We start from the raw sequence: 13540 nt of genomic DNA, 5'->3' as shown, positions 1-13540 counted from the left end.
AGATGGACATGGGGACAGACGGCCTAGGTCTCAGTCCTGCTTCTACCCTCTCTGGCCCCGTGACTTTGGGCAAGGCGCTCAAGGACCCCAGAGCTCATTTTCGCATCTACAAACTAAGGATAACAATGCTAAGCACCCCACAGGGCCCTTTGTGGGGCACAAATGTGTTCCTTACATTAACGTGCTTGGAGAACTGGAAAGCGGTACACCAAGGCTGGCCTCATGTCTTCTTAATTTCTCCCTCTAGCTCAACTCTGGTCTGGCAACTGCATGACCTCCCCTTGACCATGCTAGCTGCCCAGCTCCAGTTTGCTCCATGAAAAGCTATTTCAACCACAGAAAGGCTGTTCTGTTCTTATCAACTCACCAGGCAAGCGAAGTCCTCTAAAGCCAAGAGAAGAAAAAGAGAGAGTGCAGACGCCTAAGAGGCCTGGCTCAGCAGCTGGGAGCTGCAGTGTCTGCACCCCAGGGCACTTTTTCTGAAGACATCAGGAGTTTGATCAGCTACCTGGGGCTTGAGGTCATGGGGCCAGCTGAGCAGTGGCAGCCAGAGCCAGCCATGCCCATGAGAGAGGCCAGAGAGAAGCTGAACCCCTTTCTCAATATGTCCCCCAAACTGCCAACCCATAGGATGGCTGGTTTTGTTGTTGTTGTTGTTTTTCAGAAACCTCAGGTACAGGTGATTATATCTGTATTTACTACAAAATATTCCTCTAATCCTGTACCTCGCACCCCACCTCCCAATGACGTTAGATACGTGGCCCCTACCCTCTGTTAGTTAAGATGGGTGCGAGAATATGAGGGAACAGTGCCCTAGAAAAGACAGGGAAAATAAATGGCCCATTTGTATGGGGGGAGGGGATTGAGAGATTAGTGTTGGGATATTTACAGAGGTGTGGGCAGAAGGGAACAACAGGGACCTGTGAAGCACCCCAGGGGAGTGAACAGTGGGGAGCCATGACCACTGCTAATCCTGAGGGACAGAGGGGGAGCGTTTGCAAGAACCTGGAGCGAGCACCACAGCACAGCTGCCGAGCACCACAGCACATCTGCCGGGTAGGAGTGTGCCTTGCAGCTGCTGTGGGCTCGTGGGTGGCAGAACGAGGCATGGGGACGCACAGCCCAACCTCTCTCTCCTTCCATCCTCATCTCCCTGCTCTGCCCTCCCATTGGCCAACCTCGACTAGCAGGCAGAAAGCAAGGCAGCCTGGTTGATGCCTCCCACTGAAGTCAGCTTCCTGGGGCCCAGGGCATATAGAGGACAAAGACTGGACCTGGGGGAGCAAATGGAAATAACCAAGATAATCAAGCCCTGCTCCCCTGGGCTTTATTCTGACTCAACTGGAACTCTACCTACGCCTTCTGTCAAGTCTCCCGTAATCAGATGCAGGCTCACCAGGCCACAAGGAAGGGGCGCTTGGCATCCCATTAAAACTGAACAAAGGCACCCCCATGGTGACCAGTCTCCAGAAAGGAGAAACAGTATCTGCAGTCCCTTGAGAGACAAGGTCTTTGGGTACTACGTATCACCAAATCAACCACCTCTGAAACGCATCCATCCATCTATTCATTCCACAAATATTTACTGAGCACCTGCTACATGACAACTGCTGCACTGGAATGAGGCACATAGGAGGTGAACCAAATCTAAAGACTGTCCTGGCCTTTACGTGGTTTACAATCTAAAGAGACAGACATTAAACGCTAAATACAAAATAAATACATATTACAAATTGTCATTAAGTGCTGTGGAGGAAAACAAGAGTGAAATGTGAAGGAAAAATAGGTGGCCGGCGTAGTGGGGGGGAGGGGTCTACTTTAGCTCAAGGTATCAGGGAAGGCCTGTGTGATGAAGGTACACTGCAGTTGAGTGTCAGAAAGCTATGCCACTGTCTGCTTTAATGAATGGAGTGTGCAACTTCAGAGCCTACTCCCATGCCATATTACTCTCCCTCCCAAGTCAGAAAACACTTCCAAATGTCAAATCTAAAACAATTAAAGTGTGTCACCTCATATCCTATCCTCAGTCAAGAGAGCACAGCTGGTCACCATCCCTCAGACTTATAATAATCATTTGTATATATTTAAAGTTTATGTTTTAGTATCCCTTTAGCCTTCTCAACACTAAATAAATCCTATTTCCAGAATTGCACAGCATTTTAGACTTGAAAAGTGCCGTACAGCTCATCTGCTTTTATCATCTCATTTTATAAATGAGTCACCAGAGGCTCAGAGAAGTAACTTCATTGAAAGTCCCACAGAAGGAGGAGAATGCAATCAAATGATCTTTTCTAAATGCCGTCAAGATCATGACGATAGCCCCACTTGTTGCATCCTCATCCTTTGCAGGCCCAGGCTGAGCCCTAATGGGCATTGATATGTTTGTGTATATGCACGGTGTTTGGCACATAGTAAACATTCAAAATGTGGCAGCTGTTGTTGCTATGTTATCGCTTAATCCCCACAGCCACCCAAGAGGTGAGCACAGTTATTATCCCATTTCACAGATGCAGACACTGCAGCTTAGAGATGTACGGAGCTTGCCAACCGGTAAGGGGCAAAGTCCAGCCTTGACCCCAATCGGTCTCCAGAACCCATCTGCCTAATTTCTTAGTTGTACAGATTTTCACCTTCCTCTCTTTGGTCCTTCCTTGAAAAGTCTTTTTCCAAAACTTTGTGCATTTTTATTGCATTCCTAGACTCTCTATAATTTTCATATTTTGAGATGCAAGGCAGAGTTTTGTCATGGTTTATGGCATGGGAAGGGGCTCTGCTGTATCTGACCGTCCCCAGGCAGCGTTCACCCTGCCACAACAGTATTGACCGCCAGAAAGTTTCTCATCAATTGAACTTCCTCCTTCTTCTCCTGCTCCTTCTTCTTCCCCTGCTAAGTATTCCACTACCCTGCTTCCCCATAATTCAATCTACTCTCTTGGTCCTTTGGTCCTTTACCAGACAGGCACAATAGAAGAGTAAAGAGGGAAGAGTGAAATGGGCTCCCTCTATGCAAAGAGCTAGAAGGGACCCCCAATAGCATCTGGAGTCCAAACCCTTAATGAGGAAAGCAGAGCACAGAAAGACAAGGAGACTTTCCCAGGGTCACAATGAAATTTAGTGGCATCATTCTTGCCTAATTACCAAGATATTTAATTGGCTCATAGAAGTTCTGCTTTCAGACAGCTGTGGAGTCAAAGCCTAGCCTTGCCATATATTGGTTGAAAGACCATAGGCTAGTTACTTAAATCTCTAAGTTTCCGTTTTCTTTTGTGGATGATCATCGTATCTATTTCATAGTGTTGGTGTGAGAATTAACAAGGTAATACACTGCACAGAGAAACTCTGTTTAAAAAAAAAAAAAACTAGTGTGAGAAACAGTGAAAACTAAGGCTTATCGATTTTTGTTTTGATTTTTTTTCTATTCAAAACTTAAGATTCAAAATTAAGATCATATATGTAAAGAGCCTGGGATGCTGTAAGTGTCCTATAAATGCTACCTGTTATTGGTATCCAAGTTTGAATAATTCTGATTTTAGTGGTACAGCAGCACTGTCCAACAGAAATGTAATGCAAGCCACTTATATAATTTTAAACTATCTAGTAGCCAGTTTAAAAAGAGCAACAGGTGCAATTAATTTTAATCATATATTTTCTCTAACCCAAGATAGCCAAAATATTATCATTTCAACATGTAATAAATATAAAAATATTAATGCAATATTTTACATTCTTTTATTTGCACTAAGTCCTCAAAATCTGGTGTGTATGTTATGCTTATAGCCCATCTCAATTAAATTAGCCACATTCCATAGCCACATGTATTAGTGCAGGTTTACAGCATTAAAAGTAATGTTTACGATGATTTTCTTCCCCAAAAATGGAAGGATGTTAAATTCAATTCTTAAAGGTGCCTGCTTACTACCCAGCCAAGCGCCATTCCAGGACAGCATTCTAGCTGACCAGGCAAACCCTGGTTTCAAAGCACTATGGGTAAGGCTTACAAGGTCAGAGGAACAGGCTAACCAGTGCCCTCTCAACAAAACAGCACAGGGTACATTCTCTGGCTCCTAACACAGGAGGTCCCACAGTGAAGGAAAAAAGAAGGTCCAAGCTCTTGCACAATGCACATCCTAAACATGCCCCCTATTGAGTCCTGAGGGATTTCACTGATTCAGTTTTATTCTAATACAGCTCATCTGGATATAGGATTTAGCAATCCTTTAAAAGTGTACTCATTTTGAACCTCGCACAAATTTAGGGACCACATAACCTGACAGCCGCCTTCGAACCTTCAACATTAAAAGAAAATTGTCCAAAACATACACATAATTCATCTTTAAATTAGTCTGATTTTATACACATGGATATAAACCCACGGATCGTTACTCTCTCCAGAGCGGCAGCAGCTGTCACCCAAGCCAGCCACCTCCCTGGGCCTCCGTAAGCAGTTCTGCCTCCACTTCTAATTGGGAACAGAGATACTCCTTGGGTGACTTCCAGCACGATCCATCACACCAGAGACAGCTTCTGTGCAAACCAAAGCAAATCGGTTTCCAAATAAGAAAAAAACCTCTTAGACAAATGAGGATTGAAGCACAGAAAGTCTTAAAAAAAAAAAAAAAAAGGAAGAAAGAAAAGCACAAATAAAAGGGAAAAAAAGAAAGAAAATCACCAGTGAAGAGCAGTGGCTTGCTTCTCCCCAGGACTGTGAACAGAGTGGACAAGGCAGCATCCTCTTGGATGGAGATCAAAGCCACAGGCTTTGGACACAGGTGCCCCAAGCCTGCCACCCAATGTACCAAAAGCAAAGCTTCCCCTGAGTTGCTGGAGCCACTGAGCTCATTAACAAGATGCAGACGAGATGAGCCCGAAAGTGCAACACGGGAGCACAGTGAGTAATTAAATCCCAGGTCATTTAAAAATGCAAACGCCTGGATGTCACACACTCATGGAACCTCTGACTTCTCATGTGTGTTTTTGGCTCAGGATGGAGGACTGGGAACCTACAAGTCATATATGGATTATAATAAAATATGCCATATAAAAAACAGATTAAGACAGTTCTTCTTTGGGGAAATATACAAAGAGAGGAGCTGTCTGTTAGATGTCGAGTTTGCAAGAGATACCATCTTTCGGGAGGCTGTGCTCTGCCAACAGACAGACTCCCCCAAGGGAAATAGCGGTGAAACACCCCGACAAGGCACATCCATCCATCCATCCATCACAGGCTCTCTGACGCAGGGGCCTAGAGACAGAGTTACGGTGCAAAAGGGAGGGAGGAATCCCACAGACAATGGCAGACAATCCTCCTGCTACATCATGAGTGTTTAGCTTTTTCTTTTTCACCTGCCTCTAGTTTTTCTTTAAAAATACAAAGGTGCAGTTTTTTTCTCTGGGTGCTTATTATTTTGAGGAGTTAAGCTCATCATACTTCCTTGGATTTATATATCAACTTACACCAAGGAACAAGGAGTGTAAGAATCATTATTTCATTTCCCCCCATCAGACTCACAGATTCATGGGGAGGGGAAACGGGGGGATATTGTTACGTCTCACCCCACAGGGGAAGAGATTGGGGGGACCAAAGCCCCGATTTCCTGAGATGGTGACAGGCCCAGAAATCCATCTGCTCATTCCTCAGGGGTGCCATTTTCTTGGCTGTGTTTGACTCCCTATTTTGTGAATCATAAAGCTCAAGACAGATAAGGTTCACATTACAGAGGCTGCACCCTGCAGGACCTTGTTACCGCTTGTTTTAGGATCCCAGGATATCCAAACACAGGAAGGTTGATCATTCTCCCAGATGGCCTCTGGTCCCCTCACCCTGCTGTGCCTACCCACCCACTGGTAAGCTGACATAGAGATCGGAACAACAGATAAGAATTCTTCCACCCCGGAGACACAGAAAAACACCCACACTGTTAAAGGAAGCTCACCATTCAGCTGGCCAGAAGACCAAGTCAATGCAGCTTAGCAGGACGCTGGGGGAGGGGAAAGATGATGGGAATGGACTGAGTGGTGAAATGGTTCAAAGGAATACGGATAACTGGAAAGTGCGAGAGGCCGCTCTGGGGTGAAACGTCAGCTCTAGTACCTAGGTCTTGATCTCCTCTTCTGTAGAACTGGGAGAACAAAGCCCACTTCCCAGTGTTGTTATGGGGCCAGAGGAAATCACGGATACTATAGAGTGCTGGGCCCAAGGGTGGTGCACAATTAATATGAGCTCCCTTCTTTTCGCCCCCTAAAGTCTCCTCCTTAACCTCTGACGCTCTCAGACCAATGAGATGGTGAGGCACCGCTTCCCCCAGCCTGGGCAAGGCCCCGGGAGAATGGAAGCAAAGAGGCTGAGTCTGGAGCCCTGCAGAGCACAGAGGAGACCAAGGTCGAGGCACAGCTCGAAGGCCTAGATGCCGGCCCTGCTTCCATTCCAGGTCGGGCACCGTCCTGCAGATTTGGAAATCACGGAAGAACCACATGGAAGGTGCCTTGCTCTATTCATTTACTTGACAAATAATTATTAAGCGCTCACTATGTGCCAGGCTCTGTTCTAGGTGCTGGGGACACAGCTGCGAACAATAGACACAAAAATTCCTGCCTCATAGATGTTATATTCTAGTGGGGGAGAAACAATGCGTAAAATAAATGTTCCAGACAAAGGAGCCATCAGTGCAAAAGACCCATCTGCCAGGAGGACGGTGAGCCAGTCGACGGAGGAGGAGCCCAGTTCAGAGTTACAGGGGCTGTGAAGGGCCATGTGACCACTGTGAGAATGTTGGCTTCCACTCTGAGTGCGACTGGAAGCCACTGGAGGTTCTGAGCAAAGACCGACCTGATGACACCTGTATTTTAACTCTGGAAACAACTGAAAGGGGATGAGGGCAAAAGTGGGAAAACCAGTTAGGAGTCACTGCGGCACTATGTGGAGCCCACGAATGAGCCCAGCCCGGAGCTTAAGAAAGGGCCACGCATGCTCCAGACAATGCATGCTCACGGCGCTTACATCCTGGTGGTCAAATACATCCAGGGTGCAGTACAGACGGGAGCAGTCCCCTGGCCCCTGACCAGGGGTCATCCTCACATAGCAAACAGGACAGAGGCCAGCTGTGGAGGCCAGGAGCCCAGTTCTAAGGAGCAAAGGTATGCAGCCAGACCAGAGTGAGTCCACAGAGGAATGGTTTTCCAGAAGAAGGCAGACCAGCCTAGGCCAAGGGCAGAAGAAAAGACCTAGCCAGACTGCCAGCCTAGCATACTATGGTGTTAATAAAAGCAGCGAGAAGCCTTCCCAGTTTGTCTCTGTGCCCCGGGCAATGGACACCAGAGCGCTGGATTCTGGGACTCGGGGTGAACTTGAGCAAGCTATGGTTCAGGTAAAGGTGGATTCCACAGCCAGGTGCCAGGTTTTCTCTCCTCAGCATGAAAGATACCAGACTTGGGCCTTTGAAAAGACTCTAAGGCAGAACGTGTTCCTATTCCAGGCCAGACAGCACACACTCCTCCAGCTGGGCAGTGAGCTGCCTGTGACAAGTGTACTGCTAGTGCAGGGCCAGGGACAGTCCTGGCAGAGACTCCCAGCCCAACCCCAGTGCCACATGGAGGGGGCATCGCAGTGCCTCTCACACTTGCCAAGTCCTCAGCTCCATCATCCCACGTGACTCTCAGAACAACCCTGTGAAGTGAGCCGAGCAGCTGCGATGCTGCATTTTACAAATGAAATCAAGGCCAGGGAGGTTAGGTAAATACCCCAAATCACAGAGCCAGTGGGTGGAGGGGTCTGAACTTGAACCCAGGCCTTGTGATGCCTGTTTTGTGTCTTTTGTCCTGCAGAACACAGTTATAGTGCCTACCAAAGAGATGCAAGATGGCAAAACTGGGACAGGCCCTACAGGCCTGGCTGGGAACTGGATGGAAAGGCCAGGTCAGCTGCTGACGGCTTCTCCTCTCTGGCTCAATCTCCCTCATCTGTGAAATGGGGATGATGAGAGCTAAACCATGTGCTTCACGCTTGAGATCAAACACCGGGCACCCTTTAATAAACCTTTATTGTCCACCTATTATGTTCCAAGCCTACTGTAAGCTGGGCACTGGGAATACAGAGGAAGAAATGGGTGGGCCCCTGCCCTCAAAGTATGCAGCTTCCAGCAGGGAGAGATACAAGTAAATAGACAATGGCGTAACACCGCAACTCCTCAGTCATACAACTCAAGCTCTAAGCATGGCTCAGCCAGGTCCGATTGCAAAACATGGCCATGGAAACTCAACGGCACGCTGCCCAGCCGACTCCCAGCTGCCACCCATTTTCTCTGCCAGCCCAAGTTCCCAGAGTCCTACCGAACACAAGTAGTGCCAGGGTGGCCCAAACTCAGTCCCCCAGACCCAGCTCCTTTCCCCAGACTGCCAGAAAGGCAAACAAACAACAACAAAAAGAAAAAAACCATAAACAGTCATGGCATGAAGCGGGGGCTGCAGTGGCCTGCCCACCTCCTCTCTCACGAGGCCAACAAGAGCTGAAGAAGCTGCTGTTGCAAACCTCCAGGATGGATGGCTGCAGGCTCTGACACTGCAGGAAAGAGATAAATGACTGGTCATTTCCCCCTGATGCACTTGAAGGCATCCATTCTCCCAGCCGTACCAAGCTCAGGCAACCCCCCGCGCAGAGACAGATAAGCGCTGACAGATGGGGGTGGGAGCCAGAGCGTCCTTCCCCCCTCAGAAGGACACAGCCAGACTCCTCTGCGGGCCAGGAGAAGGTCACGGTGTCCATTGGCTCACACCTGGCTAGGGGCTCCACGGGTCTCTTCCTTTGCCTCCCCCCATCTCGCTCACTCCCGCCCGGCTTATCCTTGTGAGGAGCACACAGGCGAGGGGAGCAGGGGGCAGAGGGAGCCAGCTGACAGGCTCATCAATCTCTGGCTACATGCTTGGCACATTGGCGTTCCTTACGTTGTTCCCGGACTGGGAGGGTGCTGGAGGAGTCAGGGGGACTGTCTTGAGGAGAAGAGAAATCGCGCAGAACATCAGAGAGCAAATGGTGGAAGAAGCCTGGAGACTATTAAAATGTGGGCCATGTACAAAAAGCAGTAGGGAACTAATTAAGATGCAGGGTTTTCAAAAGCTGGGGAAGTTGGCCGCAGCCTGCTCCCATCTGTAGAGTTCTGGCAGTTCAGTGCAGTAGGGACAGCCCCTAGGCGAGCGCAGCAGGCGCTCCACCCCTGCCCAAGCAAGAGGGACTCGGGCCCTCTGCCTGAACCACCTCCTTGTGGGGGGCACCCTCGGAGGGTCCCTGTGACTTGTTGGCTGGCTATGGCACCCTCGGCTTTGGGGCACCCCAGGCTACCGTCTCCTCAGGGTCCCTGCCCTACTGTTCATGTTCCCCCAACAACGTGTGGTGGGGCGTGATTACCCTGGTCATTCATCCCCAGCCATGGAGTGGCTGCCAAAACAGAAAAAAACAACAACACATGCATACACACAAGAGAAAGAACTAGAACTGTATTCCCGACTGCCTTCCCTGCCATCACCCTTGGAATTTGGCAAGCGTGGCAAAGCGCCGTGCTGCTCCCCAAGAGTCCCGAAGCAGAGGGATGTACAAGGCTTCAGGTACATTTCGGGAGCAGAATGAACGTCTGTTGTAAAAGCCCTATTGGTCTGAGGACACCAGGATGAATGTGTGTTGGGTCTTGGAGCAACATGGTGCCAATTCTAACAGGCTCCCTCTCGGGTCCTTTCCTTGGCTCCACCACTAATGTCCTCTGGGAAATTAACTTCCGAATTCGATGCCACAGTTTCCCAACCTCTGAAACACAGATAAAATCTGTCCTAGACGATGGGGGACCAAAAGGTCTGGGGTGGGAAGATGCTAAATTGATCTAAGCAGTGTATGAGCATTTAATCCAGAGGGACACAAGTTCAAGTTGTTCACAACATTCTTCTTTTCTTCATTCAAAAAACACGGGGGGTGGGGAGGGAAGTTAAAGGCCTCTTTTCTAATCAGTTGGCTTTTGCCCAACATTTGCCCTGCTTCAGGGCCTCCTGGTGGTGGATATTTACCACCCACCTTTCTCTCCTGCCACCTCAGTGCCCCCTTCGCAAGGACAGAGCTCCATTCTTGGGGAAATGGTCCAGGGGAGGCCGCTCTCTGGCACCAGGCCCCTGCTCAAGTCTTCATGTTGCATGAATTGTGATGGCTGTGCCGTGAAACACCTTGCGTTTGCCTCTGCAGCCAAGTGCAAGCTGCAGAGAACACTGAACTCCATTGTCAGTCAGTGGAGAAAATAATGTTGTATGTGTTGTCCTTCAGACACCCAGGCAAGTAGGAGGTTGCAAGATATTTATTCAAGACTGATTGGAGGGGTGACGTTAGGCGTGAGAAACGCATAGGTCCAGGGACAGTGAGAATGCTATCAAATTCCAAAGAGCTCTCCTCGGCCCTCAGCCCCATCCCATCCCGACACAGATATATTTTTATTTTCAGCAAGTAGTCAAGAAACATACACAGAACGGCATATTCACAAGGAGGGAGACGGGATGAGGAGAGCAGGACTGGGGTGTACTCTCAGCAGTGTATAATTTAGCTCAGGAACAAATAACCTGATAGCAGCTACGATCTGGCTCCCCACTCCCTACCCTGCAACGTCTACTCAGCCCAGATGATCTCTGTGCTTTGGGGGGCTGAACCAGAAGTGGACCTTCTCCAAGGTCCCTCCAGATTCCTGAATGTACACTGCTTCCCCTTGCCCTGACCTGGTTTCCTAACAGAGCCCTCGGCTCTGCAGACCTGGGGTCAAGAACAACTGTCACCCACACTACACCCTGGCTCGTTGCTGAAAGCTACCCACCACTGGCTAGACTCAGGCAGGAACACAAAGGAAGACAGGAGAGGCAGGTGTTGGCATGATACATTGCTTGCGTCATCTCCTCATTACCCATGGAAGGGTCTCACATGGAAGGAAACTAGCGCCTGAGACAATTCTGCTCCAGGCCACAAATCAGGGGAACTCCTCTTCCTATCCCTCTCCCCTGAGGGATGAGGGTGCTGATGGTGGAGCCCAAGGGAGGCTCCAAGAGTCACACACACAACAAGATTCCTGAAGCTTGTCCAGGGGAGCTCAGGAGAGCCCACACCAGGAGGCTGGGAGGGAAGAGAGAGGAGAGGAAGGGCATTATAGAGGCTGGGGGTGGAGGGGTGCCAAGAGTTAGTTGGTTCATTCACTGGTTTTCTTTCAACATAAACTCAGTCTTCTAGTTTCCATAAATTTAAAGAGATTCAGCCCAGGATGAACAAATTGATTTTCCCGCAAAGTTTTCCCAAAGAGGATTGTACATGATATTGTGCAATTTGCGTTTTCTCTTTCTACTTAACAATATATTTTGGACATCTTTCCATGTTTTTCTACTCATTCCTTTAAAAGACAAAATAGTATTCCATTTTATGAATGTACTATATATTTAAGTAGTCCCCTATCAATGACCTTCTTCTGGTTGTTTCCATGCGTTGTTGTTCTTGTTACAAACAATGCCACAATGGACAACCTTATACATTGTGAGTATATATTTATTTATAGAATAAATTCTTAGCAGCAGAATTTCTAGGTCAAAGGACACGTGCTTTTTAAATACTGACAGGTTCCATGCACTGATCTTCAAAATGGTTATTATCCCCAAATCCACTGCAGTGTACAAGACAGCAGATCCCTAGCCTTTCCCTCCCTCTCTGTTTCCTTCAACTGCTCCTCTACCCATGGGAAGACCGGCCTCTGTCCACCCAGCTGACTGCTCCCACCTACTAGGAATTTGCAGCAAGTTCTCCAAGGACTCTGACCCATGACTCTACCCTGAGTCACAGAAGTACCAACCAAAAAATCTACTTCTCTTTGAACCCAACTCAAATGGCATTAAAATAAGAGTCATTAAAAAATATTGTCCAAGTCGACCCTATGCTTAGGAAGGATCTACCCCCCAAAATGAAAAAGGCCCTCTCAGCTGGAAACTGCATTTTATAAATGATGAGGGCAGAGACACTGAAAACAGGCTGGGATCCAGCTTGTGTTGTACTAACCCGCCACCAGAGGCATCACTTTGTAAATGTCCACCCAGAGGGGGCGCCTTCTTCCAAGGCCCCATGGGGGCCAGCGGAGGCCTTGCATGAAGATCCTTTTCTGAAATTTTGGCTGAAAAATTCAAATGCAGACATATGTCGCCTCTAGGACGAGAGGGATTCATTTCCTTGTGCTGCTTCGGGTTCTCTAAATGGGCCCTGATGCTTTGAGGCCCACGGCTGAGGCTGCTCGTCACTGACTCCCGGACACTTCCCTGGCATCTTGATTCACAATCTGCAGTCTCAGGCTGGTGTCTGATACATCCTGAGAGCCAGGCTCAGCCCGAAGGTACAGACTCAGAACAGGAAACAGACATGACAAACATCTGGCCCAAGGCTTTGGGGATTTCATTTTTGTTTTTAGTAGTCTCAGTAGAAGGTCTGATTACCCAAAGAGGGGAAACAAGTTCATCTGTGATGGAGCTCCATCATTTGAAAAGTTGTTTTCTCCAGGCCTGGGCTGTTGGTAGTTTCTGAGTCTGGGCGCTGGCCTGGCCTGGAAGAGAAGCCTGCCTCAGGTGAGCCCAGCTTAGCTGGGATCTTTTCCCCACCGTGGGATATGGCTATGCCTCTGACGGCCCATCCTTGACGAGGCTGGTGCTTCTCTTTCCAGAGAGGGCCTTTCTACAGGACCCTGGCCATCCCGGGGGCTGAGTCTTTAACACCTGAGACCTGGAACAGCCACCTCAGTCTCTGCCCCAAGCATGAGGACAGAGGCAGAGGAAACTTTTCAAATGATCCCAGATAACACACAGTGTGCTGGTGAGCATTTGCCTATAGCAAACCACCGCCCTAGGGTTCTTTCTTCTCCCTCCTCGCACATGTCACGGCAGGCCCAAGGATGGGACAAGTCCAAAGCCAGCTGTGACCACAGCTGCTCCACATTCATCCACTGGAGACCAGCAGGCCCTGTGTAAATGCCCACAGGCAGAAGGACCTGACACTCGTACGTAGCTTCTTGCCTCAGTCCCACTAACAGTGAGGCTGTAGGTTCTCAGATACATGAGCAGCACAGTAAAGTCTCCTTGGCTTTGTCTGCAGCCTGATTTTCCTGACCTATAAAATGGGTTTATACCACTTTTATCCCTTTCCTTTCCTCTCTGCCTCCTGGGACCAATGGAAGTGATCCATGAAAATGCTTTGTAAAGGACTTTGTAAACTACAGTGTGCTGTTCAGACACTGGTGATGACAATGACAATATTCAATCAAAGTGCCCTATCCCCTGGGCGGTGACTGGTGGGAGTGACATAAACCCAGCCAGCTCATCAGTCCTTCCAGGGACTTTCCTGTCACAGCTATTGAAGGGGACTTGAATTTCTTCTGGGTGTGGTGAGTGCTGAGTCTGGCCATCTTGCCTGCCCCATGAGTAGACAGTGTTAGAGGTGGAGAGAGAGGCACAGAGCCCTCCCTACAATGCTTGAGTCCCTGGATACAGCTATGCCTGAAGC

General features: G+C 48.7%; 1 protein-coding gene across 2 annotated transcripts in view; it reads right to left on the bottom strand.

Moving 5' to 3' along the window:
* The window catches only part of DPF3 (double PHD fingers 3), a 254240-nt gene that overhangs the window by 110061 nt on the left and 130639 nt on the right, over positions 1 to 13540 (bottom strand). The gene's annotated exons all lie outside the window — the stretch shown is intronic.

The sequence above is a fragment of the Rhinolophus sinicus genome, linkage group LG03 (assembly GCF_036562045.2).
Source record: "Rhinolophus sinicus isolate RSC01 linkage group LG03, ASM3656204v1, whole genome shotgun sequence".
Lineage (NCBI taxonomy): Eukaryota > Metazoa > Chordata > Mammalia > Chiroptera > Rhinolophidae > Rhinolophus > Rhinolophus sinicus.
The sequence above is the reverse complement of the archived record's forward strand: the minus strand, read 5'-3'. Positions and strand labels throughout refer to the sequence as shown.